Source organism: Oryctolagus cuniculus, chromosome 18 (genome assembly GCF_964237555.1).
Source record: "Oryctolagus cuniculus chromosome 18, mOryCun1.1, whole genome shotgun sequence".
Classification (NCBI taxonomy): Eukaryota; Metazoa; Chordata; class Mammalia; order Lagomorpha; family Leporidae; genus Oryctolagus; species Oryctolagus cuniculus.
Window position 1 is genome coordinate 67,164,614 of NC_091449.1, and position 13,846 is coordinate 67,178,459.

The window sequence follows — 13,846 nt, forward strand, 5'->3', positions numbered from 1 at the left end:
CCCGCCTGCAACACTGGCGTAGGTAGCGGATTCGCCGGGTTGGTGCCGGGCCCTGTTGTGGTGTGTCTGGGGTGATTCAAGAGTACAGGCTTGCTGAAAGGGCTCATGGGAAAGCTGATGCGAAACAGTTTGAACTCCTCACCTGGTCTTTGCACAGCACACGTTCACCTGAATCGCTTGAAGAATCCTCCCCTAATGAGAGCCCGTAAGCCCTTCGGCCCAGAACGCGCTCTCCTAGCTGGGGGAGAGGGGCTGTGTTCACTGCCGGCCCGGAGATCAACCCCAGCGTTCACACCCGCCCGGCAGCCAGGGCATGGCAGACTGCAGCTGCGTTGGGTGAAGCAGAGTTGGTTGGTATCCTGGGCGTGGGCAGATCCCTAAGACGCTGTGCCAGGGAGGGTGCTGGGGGACATGCCACTCGCGGGAGGGCCACGCAGACTGGCACACCTGTGAGTGTGGGGTCGGGGCAAGCGCTCACAGGAGCGAGCGCAGTCCCAGAGGCAGCTTCCTCAGCACAGAGGTCGGGTGGCTTCACTGCTCTCGGGGGCTTTTGTCTGGTTATTCCTGAGGTTTGCTAAAGGGTTACAAGGCCACACGTGTGCTGGGTCTTCTGTCTCCCGTGCCAGGGACTGCGCCCACCTGCTGTTACTGGACGGGAGCCGGCCTGCCTGGCATGGTCTCCAGCCCTGGGCATTCTGATTGCATTTCATCTTGTAAGTCGGCCCTGAGCTGAGGGAGACCCTCAGCCCCGGGGAGGGTGCCTGGAGGTGTTCCAGGGGGCTTGCCTAATTCTCAGCTCTAGTTCCGGGAGGGGGACAAGTGGGCCTGTGCAGTGACACCCGCTCCCTCCCTGGTGCTCCTTAAAACCACGTCTCCAGAAGCAGCCCAGACCCTCCGAACCGTGCCGCTGGGGCAGAGGTTACCGAGGCAGGGGAGCCAAAGCCCCAGGCCCCTACCCCAGGCCCCAGGGGACGTCTGGCCAGCCCCTTGTGCCTGTGCTGTGAATCCGTTTCATCTGCAAACTTCACCCAGCTGGGGGCTTCTGCCCAAAGGGTGACAGAGCTGGAGGCCCCCTGAGTGGGCAGACTGGGGGCTCCGGGGCAGGGGAAGCAGGCCTGGAGGAGTCCCGGTGGGGAGAGCGCAAGGAAGAAGCAGGGCAGGGAAGGGGCTGAGGGTCTGCAACGTCACCTCCCTGCCTGGGGCCCTGGGTGGTGTCTGGGACCCTGCAGAGTCGCAGCAAACATCACTGCCTCGAGACAGCCCAGGAGTCCCGACCCCAGTGCTCTGAGGGAGGTCTGCCACCCAGCACCCAGGAGGGCTGATGTCGACTGCAGTGGCAATGACAAATAAATAGAGGAACGGGAGCTAGACGAGCCCAGTGCCCCCACCGCGGTCGCGAGAGGGACTGTGCGGCCCAGGCTGCGAGATCGCGGACGGCGCAGGGCCGCCTGTGAGCGCCCAGCTGCACGGGGAGGGAGGGCCCTGTCAGGAGGTCTTGTCCAGCTTCCAGCATTTGGTTCTGATGGGCGCGTGTGTGTGCACATGTGTATGCGTGTGTGTGTCTGTGTTCGCACAGGCACTCTTGGGATAGAATGGAGTCCAAGAAGGTGAGAACGCTGAACCAGAACTGGACGTGGGACCGGGGTCAAAGGCAAACACGCTCAGGTGGCGATGGCCGACAGATGGGTCGGCTGTAGTTTAAACATGGAAACGTCCCTGTGAGGAGCAGACGTCTTATCTAGTCCCTCGTTGCTTCCATTATGAAAATTTGAACCCGTGCCATTTCCTGCAGTGAGGGCTCACGCAGAGGGGTGAGGAGGGCACGTCTATTTTGGATTCCTGTTTCCAAACCTCCCAATATCGTAGCGATCAACTGGCACGGCGCGCCGGGGGTTTCTTGCACAGAGCGGCGGAGCGCGCCTATCAATGGAGCACACGCACGGCGGGCGGAAGGGCGCGCCGCTGGCCGCTCCATCACCCCTGGCAGATGTGTACATTATGGCCTTTGATCTGCGAGGATGCTGGATTCAGATGACATAATGCGCCTTCGGTTATCTTTGCCCAAGGTAGAAGGGACGCAAGCAGATATCCACTCGTGCAAGATAAAATTAGCACCTCTTTGCTGGGAGATAAACATTCCAGCAGGAAGGTCCCGATCAAAGTACAAAGCAGGCGAGGTATTGGCTGCGCCCCTCTGAACGAAATTCCGACTTATAATAAGCGGAAATAGCATTGGTATGACATCGGGCAACCAGCAGAAGCCACTGACGGGGCCTGAAAGACGTGTCTTCGCCATGGCGGCCTGGGAACCACTGTGGTTTGCTCAAAGGCCAAAATTGGGGTTCAGAAGAGCAAAGGGGGGAGACTGGAGGTCACGTTTTTGACCCTGACACAGAGCCAGGGGTTCTGTTGGTCTAGACCCTTCCTATTGCCACATTCTAGGGCTGCCATGAACGGTTGTGAGGTTTGCTGACTGCACAAGGAGCTTGGCCAAGCAGCTGAGTGGGCGCTGCTCACCGAGTTCTTTACCCTGGTGTGGGGCTGGGTCTGATAATTCTGGTACAGGTGCCAGGTAGGCCAAGGCGATGGTACGTCTGCTGCCCCAGGATGTCTTCCGCCCATTCCTGCTCCTGCCCTGTGTCCACAAAGGCCCCCAGGATGTCTTTCCTGCTCCACGTTGGCCTCAGTAGCCAGTGAGGGGATGGCACACTGCAAAAGGCCCTGGTCCTGCCTGTGGCTGGGGAAACATGGGCCCGGGCTTCCGTTCCTCTCCGTGGGATGGCTGTCTGGAAGCCGGCACACACTGCCGCCTGCGCTCCACCCGGCCCCGTGTGCCGCTGTAGCGCCCGGCACACTGGAGCCGCTCACCTCCTCCCTTCTGCAGGAGGCCCCGTTCATTCCCGGCATGAGCGAGGCGGCCCACCGCCTCCCAGGCGCTGCCGGGGCAGGGGCAGGGGCAGGGGCAGGGGCAGGGGCAGGGGCAGGGGCAGGGGCAGGGGCAGGGGCAGAGGCAGAGCTGGTGGCCCCGCCTCTGCCTCCTCCCAGCCCCGGGTTTGAAGAAACTCCCTGGTCAGTTTCAGCGTCTGGTCCAGGCGGGTTTAGAGTAGAACAAGCACTGGGAAGCCTGCAGTGCCCTCCCCACACCAGGAGATCACAGTCGCCGGCAGGTGTAGGAGACTCGGCACAGAGCCCTGGGCTACGGCTGTGCTCACGCTCGGGCTTCAGGGCTGCCTCGTCTCCTGTTGGTCTGACCTGTGTTTGTGTCTCTGCCTCGTCTTCGTTAATTCCCCTCGGATTTGCAGTTCTGCTTTTTCCTGCCTTTTCAGCTATCTCGTAACACAGGCTTAACTTTCTTGGCTTTTAATTTTTTATTTACAATTTACAAATTTTTCTAGTTGAATTTCGCTTGCATAAAAGGGTCTTGAGTGTACAGCTTGCTGATGTCCACCTGTGTGACCGTTCCCAGCCCCCGAAGGGCCCCCTGCCACCCCAGAGCTAACCTCTTCCGACCTCTGTCCTCCGTGCCTTTGGCAGCATCTCAGGCCCGCGACACGGGCTCGAGCTGGCCGCTGGGGTTCGCTGGCAGCCGTGCAGCCCAGCCCAGGCTGCCGGCACAGCCTGAGCTGAACTCCTGAGCTGCTGGGGCCTGGCCAGGGGCTCACTTGAATACCTTCCCAGACACACACCTGCCGGTGGGATACGTCCAGGGCACCCCTCCATCCGCTCACTTGAAAAGTGGCGTTGGCCTGCGTGAAGGACCAAATGCTAAGAGCCCACATCCTGTCCCCCCAGAGGAGCCCAGGGCCAGCCCGGGGGGACAGTCCTGCTGCGGGGAGAGCTACAGCCTCTGTAGACAGCGGGGTCTTGGCCATAAAACTGCAGGAAGAAACACTGCAGCATTGTGAGAGACAGGCAGAGCCGCCCCAGTCACCCTGCCGCCCCCAGTCACACTGCCCCCCACAGTCACACTGCCGCCCCCAGTCACCCTGCCCCCCACAGTCACCCTGCCCCCCACAGTCACCCTGCCCCCCACAGTCACACTGCCCCCCCACAGTCACCCTGCCCCCCCCACAGTCACACTGCCCCCCCACAGTCACCCTGCCCCCCACAGTCACCCTGCCCCCCCACAGTCACCCTGCCCCCCACAGTCACCCTGCCCCCCCACAGTCACCCTGCCCCCCACAGTCACCCTGCCCCCCAGTCACACTGCCCCCCCACAGTCACACTGCCCCCCCCACAGTCACACTGCCCCCCCACAGTCACACTGCCCCCCACAGTCACCCTGCCCCCCACAGTCACCCTGCCCCCCCACAGTCACCCTGCCCCCCACAGTCACCCTGCCCCCCCACAGTCACCCTGCCCCCCACAGTCACCCTGCCCCCCCACAGTCACCCTGCCCCCCACAGTTACCCTGCCCCACAGTCACCCTGCCCCCCCACAGTCACACTGCCCCCCCACAGTCACACTGCCCCACAGTCACCCTACCCCCACAGTCACCCTGCCCCCCACAGTCACCCTGCCCCCCCACAGTCACCCTGCCCCCCCCAGTCACCCTGGCCCCCCACTGTCGCACTGTGCCAAGGTTCGAGACATACTAACAGCGCTTTCTGCAAGTGTGGGTTCTCAGACGAGAGGCGTGTTTATTTAGAGTAGGGTGATTGTTCGGGGTAAGGATTTTATTTGGTAATTAAAGGATTATCATTTGCAGCTGGGGCAGGGGGTCCAGCGACGTGAAGTTCTGTGGCCAGGCTCGCCCAGCAGGTAAACCACACAAACGACACGAGACAATCAGTGGTCCCGTCTCCCCGAGTCGCCTGGCCGGTCGCCACATCTGTGACAGACATTGTTTCAGCCTTTCTTACTGTGGGGGCTCTCAGCGTCCCCCCCACCCCGTCTGAGCTGGGCAGCAGGACGGGAACCCGTTTCTGTGAGAGCTGGGGGAAGCGCCCTGCCAGTCCGCTGCCTCTCCCGCCGCGGCACTGCGCGGAGCAGGCCGGGATCCCGGCTGTTACTCTTCCTGTGTTCCTTGTGCAGGCGTCCCCTCGGCCTGGAGGGGGAGGGTCCATGGGACTCCAAGGCAGGAGGGCTCCTGAGGGCTGCCCCCCAGCTCTGCTCCCCGAGGGCCCACTCGCCTTCCTCGGGGCACCTGGCTGAGCCCTGGCCTGTGGGGTCCCCTTGGCCCTCCCCCCATAGCTATGCTGTGCGAGCATTTGGGACATGACAAGAGTTCTTGCCGACTCCTGACGCCAGGCTGCAGCCCACGACCCAGTGTTGGGGCCAGGTTGTGGACAGCTGGCCTGCGGCCCAGACCCCAGGGCCCAGTGTGTGCTGACTGCTTCTGGCCGGGCAGGCGCTGGTCATACCCTTAACAGCTCCTTCAGTGGGGACCGCCGTGCCCCCGGTTTCCCGAGGGACACTGAAGCTCAGATGGCTGCAGAGGCATGCCCGTGCCCGCTGGGACCGGGCCTGAGCGACTGCCACCAAAGCCCCGTTGTCCCGCTCGGGGAGTGACGGGCACCGCTCTGCCGCCAGACAGCCTGGCTTCGGTCCCAACGCTGGCAGTCTGGCCCGCGGCCTCAGTTTCCCTGTCTGCACATGAAGTCAGAGCAGTGCCTGCTTCCAGAGGTTGTAGTGTCGGAGGGCGGGGGCCACGGGAGCTTTTCCACACGAGGCGGTGGGGACGGCTGTCGCCGGGCGGCCGGCACCTCCGTGGGTCTGCGCAGGGAGCGCAGCGAGCGTTCCTGCGACAGTGGAGCTGCCCGCTGCGAGTGCACGAGTGGCCCTCCCTCCTCCTGGAGCTCCTGCGAGGAGAGAGGTGGGTGTGACCCCAGCCCCGAGGCCATCAGAGGGTGCAGGACAAGGGACATGACGGTGCTGTTTCGGGGTGAGCCAGCGTGCTTTTACTTCAGACCCCGCTGCCCGCCGGCTTCCCATGGAGGGGGTTCTCTCAGCCATGACTGCAGCGGCAGCGGCAGCGTAAAACTCTGTGCGTTCGACACCCGGCAGGGACCGGCGGGAGGGCTTCTCTGAGAGCCGAGGAAAGGGAGTGAAGCCGGGTGGCGCTTCCGCGACGAGGGAAAAGGAAGCGGTCTTCGGCTGGCAGCTGCCGCAGCGAGAGGCCGGACGATCAGCTACTGTTAAAAAAGACCGTGCTCGGGAGCTGTCACGCTCAGGCTGTAGCTTTCAGAACAAAAGGATTAAACTTGCCTTTTGCTCGGTTTAAGTGGGTGTCCACAGGTCCCAGTGGGTCCCCGGGAGAAAGGGTTTGTGTTTGTCTCGTGGCTGCCTCGTCCCCCGATGGGGCCTGCAGGGGAGGTGGCAGACACCGGTGGCTGTCACCCATCGCCCCACGGTCACACTGCTAGCAGGTCAGACAACCCGGAGAGCAGTTGTACTTCCACACGGGATGGGGGTGCATGGCGGTCCTCGGGACCTGCTTCTCCCCTCATCTCAGTCAAGGCAGAACAGTCAGGGAGGGACAGGGGGTCCTGTGTGGCAGTGCCCAGTGTCCTGCCCCAGCAAGGATCACTGTGTCTCGCGTCTCGGCTGGGGCGTCCCTGACCTCAGAAGATACGGCGGGTGTGGCCATCAGAACCGGCTGAGGGGATCCAGCCCCTCTGAGAGCGACCGGGGTGCTGCCCAGAGCTGGGCACCTCGGTCCTCTGCTGGAAGCCACCTTCCCCCCACCCCTGCAGCTGCTGCCCGGCTCCTTCGTCAGAAGCGTGGCTGCTCTGGTCAGCCGGCCACTCTCCAAAACCACAGCCACGTCCGAGAACCAAAGAGCATCAATGTGTGGCCTGCTTGAAGTCGCGAGGTCAAATCTAACAGCAGAAAACTGTGTCCTTCTTCTGTGTCCTTCCATCAGCAGGGCCTGGAAAAACAAATCACACTGCCACAGCCTTTGTTTCTCGTACAGAAACAGAACGAGGCGGAAGGAAAGGCCACGCTTTGAATCTGCAAGTTAAAGCAGGGAGACGCTCACTTCAGAATTCTGAAGTCCCCACACATCTCACGGTCCAAGTGCAAAATCCTACGTAGCACTGATAATGGATTCTTCCCCCATCCAAATAGAAAAAAGCTCTCTATGCTATATTGACATTCAGGCTGAGTCTTTCCCTTATAAGGGGCTGGACATAAATAGCTTTTATTATGTAACTCTCAATAGAAGGGATTCACACATCTCTTAAAGGTCCCAGCTGGTATTGTTATCATTGGAGACATAAAATTGGAGTCCCAACTTCCAATATCAAATTTTAGCACAAACCCTATAAAATGTATCTTGTCAGAACGTGCCAGAACCACTAAGCCCTTCCCAGCGGAACGCGTCGCAGCTGGTGCCTGGGCCCCGCGTGCGGCATCCCCGGGGCCTGGCCGCCCACTGCTGGCGGTGTCTGCCCTGCAGCAGCGGCTGCAGATCAGCCGTGGCCTAGGCCATCTGCCGGGTGACACCGGCGTGCCGGCCCAGTCCTAGGCCTGGAGATAGGACGGAGCAGCAGGAATGCCAGGAATGTTTTTCTTCGGACTCTGCCGAGGCACACAGACCGTGGGGATTCTGCCGCAGTGACAGCCTAACATTTGCCAGAGCCCTGCACGCCTGCAGAAATGGCATTGCCCACCCTGGAAGTGAGAAGGTAACGTTTATTTTTGTATTTTTTTCCCTCTCTCCCATATACAGGCTGTAGGGAGACCACCAAGCGCGGGCCGGTTTTTTTTTTTTTTTTCCGCCATCATGTACAATTCACATTTGTTAATCAAAAAAAAGTGCCCGAGGTCATCCACCTAAGCTTGCTTTCTTTTTTTTTTTTTTTCTGAAACAGGAAACGGGTTTCAGATGTTTAGATGTTAAAAAGTAAGGCCATTTACCACGCCCCGACTCCCTCTCTCTTACCTTTTAATGTTCAGACCTCGTAGAATGACACTGATTTTTAATCTCTCTTGTTATTTAGAATTAAACAACAACAACAACAACAAAAACCTCTCAGTAGTCACCTGCTTCTTGGGGCCGGCTCCGCGGGGGTTAACGCCAGCCTGCCTGGGCCCCGCTCCCTGGCACGCGGCGGGCCCGTGAATACGGGGGAGCTGCGAACCGTCCACAGAGAGGTGGGATTCGTAGTGCCCTTATGTTGGCGCACGGCTGCCTCGAAGCCCGCTTGTGGTTTTCCATGCCGGGACTTGTTACCGCTCCCGCGTACACACGGGCTTCAACCTTGTTTTGCACAGAAACAAACTTATCTTTTAAGACCGTTTCCCACAGTCTTTGGAATCCCTTGCACAGCGTGATCACACGTGTGCTTGCGTGTCGCTCTCCGCAAAGGGACGTGGCCCGAGGCCTCCGTTCAGGTGCAGAAGCTGTCACCAAGCGGCTCCTGCAGACGCTGGCTTCTCCGCGGTGCAGCGAAGCTGTCCATGTTCCTTCCCGCAGTCAGGCCGGGAACGCAGGGCAAAGCCGGGAAGCCCAGGGTCTCTGCACCAGGCTTCAGCCCCAGGGCTGGTGGGAGCCGGCTTTTGCTTTATGGCTGGGATTCTCCTCGCTGCACGGCTGGGGAGTTCTGACGGCCACTGCTGGTGCGAACGCTCCCCGTGACGCCCTCTGTCCTGCAGGAGCACGGGCGCACAGTCAGGGAGGGAGCGGCACGGACGGCGCAGCCCCGCCTGCCTTTCAGGGGAATTGTCGGTGTTGGGACCACGGTTTGCGAAGACGGCGCGAAGAAGGAATTAGAGCGTTTGCTGCGAATGAGGGATCGCTGGCCCCTGCTCTGGGACCCACCTGTGTCTGACAAACGCTCTGTGTCTGCAAAGGAGAGAGGGGCTGCCCGGAGAGCATTTCGTGGAGGAGTGAAAGCCAGCTGAGCTGAAACCAGCCCCGTGTTCTCTGATGAGCAGAAACGCTATTTGTAACCATCAAAACGCGCAAAGACTCGTTCTCTGTTTCCCCACACGCCTCTTTCTCCCTCACCCCAAATTATAAACGGTTCCCTGAGGCCGGGCGCGTTTGCTGTCCTTCTCACCAGAGCCTCACAGGAGGTGTGGAGAAGAACCGCTCAAGTGTGAAAACGAACACGCAGCCCGTGCCCCGCCGTCGTTAAAGGGGACCGCAGGACACGGCAAACTGAAAGTGCGCGTCGCTTTTGACAAATGCAGCAGCCATGTTTGATCCCTCGGGGCGCCCCCAGAAATGCAAGGCTGCCTCCTGCCACACAGGTGTCAGGGCCCCCCAGCTGGAGACAGCAGCCCCCGCGCCGGCCCTGAGCTCGGAGCACAAGCGTAGCAGGTGTCCTCTGGAGAGGGAGCAGCGCCCGACCCTGCCTCAACTCCGGGCAGGCACCCGGCGGCGCCGACGCCCTGTGTGCTGAGATCTGGAGCAGGCGCCGCCCCACCAGGGCCCTTCTAAACCCGCAGGGCCGGGGTGGAAGGCCCCGGTGCTGGGACTGCAGAATGGAGCCGGGCTGAGCGTCTGTGCAGCCACCAAAAGGCTGGGCGTGCAGAGCGGCCCCGACAGAGGGACTCAGCTGGCCGCGGCCGGAGGAGCCACGCCGCACGGGACGGTTTGCGGGCTGCCTGGCGGCCTCAGTTCCACAGCCTCCCAGGTGAAACCCGCAGACCGGGAACCTGCTTTCTGGCCAGCATTTAAAAAAAAATTTTTTTTTCATGTCTGTTTGGCCCCTGGACCGTAGTGAACACAAAAATGCCGAAGACTGCAAATCCGCTGCAGTGGCCGTGTCAGCGCCTGGGAGAGATGTTTCCCAAGCCAGCACCTGGACGGCGTAAATCACCCCCCGGTAAACACTGCAGGCCGGGTGTGGGCTGCAGGCGGGCGGGGGCGGCCTGGGCCCAGAGACCAGGCGCTGGCCCTGCCCTCGTCAACGCTCTTGTCACCGCAAGGACCCCCTCCCAGGCTGGGGGCTGGGTCCCTTCCTAGAGAGTGTTCAGATAAGCCGCAGTGACTTACCCAGGCTGCTGTCAGGGCGGGGAGCTGTCAGGCGCTGGTGCCGTTATGAATGGCTTTACGACCCCCAGCCGGATCCGGGGCGAGGGGAGCGGGGCTGTGAGGAGACAGAGCTTGAGGTCTGGTCCCTGATACCTCGGCAGCACCAGCACAGCGAGGGAGGTCGCCGAGGCACCAGTGTCGGCAGGAGCCCGCCTGGCACCGCCGCTTCTGAAGTGTGCGAATTCAAACATCAGAATAACTCCCGTTTTCTCTGCCCCGGCTCCCAGCAGTTGCCTTCCTGTTGGGTGCACACAGCTGTCGGGGACAGGACGTGGCTCGGGGACGATGGCCTCCCCGGAGTCTCTTCATCCTGGGACGCTCCGCTCGAAAAGGACTTTCTCTCCTTATCGCGATCAGGCTGGGAGACATCTGTCTGCGGTGGATAGATGTGCAGGGAGCAGCGAGCGCGTTAGACCAGTGGCCTTTTCACAGACCGCTCCTTTCCACCCCCGGCCGGGACCCCAGAGCCGAGGGCCCCAGGAAGTCCGTCCCCGAGAGATGGTCCAGCCTGCACCGCGGCAGGGGCCGAGGGCGCTGGCCGGGGAGGTGACCGGCGTGGTCAGGGGAGCCCTATTAGATACAGCATGTTCAGTGCATCTCACGTGGAAAACACCTTTTGAAAAGTGTGTCTGATTTTAGCAGTCTGCTGGGTGTGCATCCTAAGGCTTTCTCGGTATGCCCAGGAATTTGCCGTCTCTTCCCAAAAGAGCCCTGCCTTGGCCGCGTGTCCCCCCGCCCCGACTGATTGCAGGTTTCCAGGTGGCTGTCTGAGACTGCTAACACCACAGGCAAGCCCAGGGTAACTGACTCGAGTTGTGTTTGCTCACAAGACGCAGTGCAGGCCGGCCAGCGCGGGAACCTGCGTGTGGGGGCTGTCATTCTCCCACCTCAGGGCGGCGGGATAGCCGCTGACCCGTGCTCTGCCCAGACCTGAAACCACTCTCTAATGGGCTTTACGGAATTTACATTTGCATTTTATTTATAGGACACCAGATGGCTACGTTCAAAAGAAAAAATCGTTTGGGATGGAAAATCCCATGCTGCCCCCAGTTGTTAGCCTGGTGGGGGCTCAGAGCTGGGCTCTGTGGTCAGGGAGTGGGCACCCCTCGTGCCGGCCTCCTTGTCCGCCTTGGGTAAAACGCGGGAGGTGAATAACCGGCTTGTGTCAAGGAAGAGGCACTGCCTGCTCCGAGGTGACACTGAGCGTGGGAACCGGCCCTCACCAGACCCGGAGACATGGCCTGGGCAGCGGCGTGGTTCCTGGGCTCCCGGCACCCACAGAGGTGACCTTGGGACAGAACACATCCAAAACGCAGCCAGATCCTGCCCTTCACGTGGTTAGGATTTGCACCGCAGGGTGACTCGACACCAACACTCAGCAGGGAGCACACAGCGCACCCGACACCCCGCACACCCACTCTGGCCGGTCTGCCTGGAGCTGCCGGCCACGTCTCCAGAGAATGCCGGAAACTTCTGAGATCCCCTTCCTGGAGCCCACTCTCCCTGGGGCTGTGCCTGGAAAATCACCCCCCCTCCCCCGGCGTAGATGGCCAAGCAGCGTATCCTCCACCCGCGGAGACGCAGCCCCACGCCTCCTGTTGGGTCACACAGGCCCTTCCTGTGAGCGCTGCACTGCTGTGCGCACCTGGCTCCGAGGTGCGCTCTGGGGCCCGCTGCTGTCCACCTGCCACCTCCTTTTAGATCCCCAAAGGGCGTCTTAGGCCCCCTGCTTAGTCGACACCCCTCACCACAGTGCACACCGAGATCCAGATTCACCTCCCAAGTGGCCTAACAACTCCTTCTGGGTATCGTGTTTGGGGTTGCAGTCAGACCAGAGGGGAGAGTGGAGAGGAGAGTGCCAGAAAGCCGGGTCTGGGAGGGTGGGGGTGGGGTGCAGGGGCCTTTGACACGGCCCCCTCCAGCGCCTTGTGGGCCTGCTGCAATTCATCACTGCTGGGAGGCCTGGCTTTTATTCCCTGCGGTGGCCGGCAGCAGCCTTACACTTTGCCAGCATCAAAGTGCGGGGGCCAGGGCCGGAAGGAGGCGATATCTGTAGGAGTGACCGGGTGTGGAGCCTGCCTGGGCCTGGGACAGAAACAAGAAAGGGACAGAAGGAGGAGGTGACAGATCCGAGAGGGAGCAGATAAGAGAGCAGTGGCGATGCCTTTGGGGTTAGAGACCTGGGCAGAGGGAGCAGTCAGGGTGCCATTAGCAGCTAGCTGAAGTGAGAGAAGGGGCCTGGGTGGGTGGGGGCCGGCTCGCGTGGGAGGCCAGGATCCCTGGAAGTGCAGAGATTCAGGACAGCTGGGTGGGGGCTCGCAAGGGAGGCACCAGGGCCTCCCATGGCTCTCCCCGGGGCTGCCCAGTCCACCCCCCTAGAGAGCACCCCAGGGTCGTGTGGGGCTTAGCCCTGGCAGTGTTTACCCAGCTCCCTGGTGATTCTGAGACCCAGTGCGCGGAGCCGGGGCTTGTGTAGGCTAACGTGCTGTGCGAGCTTCCACGAGCTGCCGGGAGCACCAGGCTTCGCCTCTCTGCTTTCAGTTCACACGTGGAAGATGCCTTCTGGGCTGGGGGCGCGTCCCGGGGAGCAGGCGTGTGCTGGGCGGGGGCGTGTTTCCGACGTGCTCCTGGGGCTCTGTCCTGTCCCATGGTTGGTCCCAGGGCAGTGAAGGAGACCCTAACCTGCCCCTGGCCAGGACTCATGGTCCAACCTGAGTGGTGAGCAGGGGGCCCAGACCCCTTCAGAGCCTGGACAGAGCCCCTGTCCCCAGCAGGGCCTCCTTTGTGGTGGCGAGCGTGGCAGTGAGGCCGCGTTCAGTGCTTGTCTGGGGAGAAGCCTCGTGTTGATGGAGGAACACCAAGGCTTGGCCGTTGGAACAGCGCAGCCGTGGTGCTCCGCGCGACCTGCCGAAAGCCACGGGCCTCGTCCGTGAGAAGGACACACACGCATGTAATGCACCTGGCACCTCCGTCTGTGCACGGGGCCTCGCCCTCCGTTCATCCCACGGGGTCAGTACTGGCGCGTTGTGGTGAGGATTTATTTATGTTCTCTCAGGAGTAGCAGTGACTGCGAGAGTGAGAGAGAAAGTCTTCCATCTGCTGGTTTGTTCCTTAAATGGCTGCGGCTAACACCAGGGGCCCAGAGGTCCATCTGCATCTCCCACAAGGGTGGCAGAGGCCCACGTACTTGGAGCATCTCTGCTGCTTTCCAGGCTCTTCGGCAGGGTACCCGGATCTAAGCAGAGCAGCCGGGACTGGTGCTCCAGGAAGACGCTGGCTGTGAGGGCATCGCGGCGCCAGTCCCGCAGGTCCTCTTCCTGTGTGCATTTCACAGTGTGCTCAGTGGGGGCCACACACTTGCCCCAAGGCGGCAGAGCCGGGGCCGGAGCCCGAGCTGTGCAGGTTGGCGGTGCTGAGCTGAGGCCTCTGCACGGCAGGCCGTGACTGCGCCCTCCCTGAGCCCCGAACTTCCTCTCCCTGTGAGTAGACCAGCACCGCCTGCCCCAGCCCTGCGCCCTGATGGCACACCCGCCCTGCACCACGCAGAGACTTGGGGAGCTGTCAGCCTCAGGTCTGCTCGAGGACAAGACGCCTGGGTGGCCTCCCCGGGGACCTGGGGCCCCAGACTAGGCGCCGGTGTGGGCAGGGCCTAGGAGAAGTGGGTCGGCATCCCCCGCCCAGCCTCCCCCCCGTGTCTCTGGGAGCCTCATCTCCCCAGCTGTGAGAGGGCCCAGCTGTGCACCCCGGGTGTAGCGATGAAGCTTGTGTAAGTCAGCACAGAGCCTTCCAGAACCTGCCACAGTGTGCTAACAATACAAACAGGAGCACGCAGGGCGCCTGCTCATAAACACGTCATCC

At 61.6% G+C, this 13,846-nt stretch overlaps 2 long non-coding RNA genes and 1 other non-coding gene across 5 annotated transcripts in view; 1 reads left to right on the top strand and 2 right to left on the bottom strand.

Moving 5' to 3' along the window:
• Nucleotides 1–13,846, top strand: part of LOC138846593 (uncharacterized) — a 150,230-nt gene that overhangs the window by 56,133 nt on the left and 80,251 nt on the right. The gene's annotated exons all lie outside the window — the stretch shown is intronic.
• Nucleotides 3,523–3,641, bottom strand: LOC127486558 (small nucleolar RNA SNORA5). Its single transcript, XR_007913227.1, has one exon. It is a non-coding gene; the product is annotated as a small nucleolar RNA SNORA5 (small nucleolar RNA).
• Nucleotides 6,785–10,045, bottom strand: LOC103347300 (uncharacterized). 2 transcript variants are annotated; one of them, XR_516114.4, is made up of 3 exons: nucleotides 9,950–10,045; nucleotides 7,990–8,595; nucleotides 6,785–6,871 (listed from the first exon to the last, which is right to left on the bottom strand). It is a non-coding gene; the product is annotated as an uncharacterized lncRNA (long non-coding RNA). The 2 variants fall into 2 exon arrangements; XR_516113.4 differs by lacking the exon at nucleotides 6,785–6,871 and having other exon boundaries at nucleotides 7,909–8,595.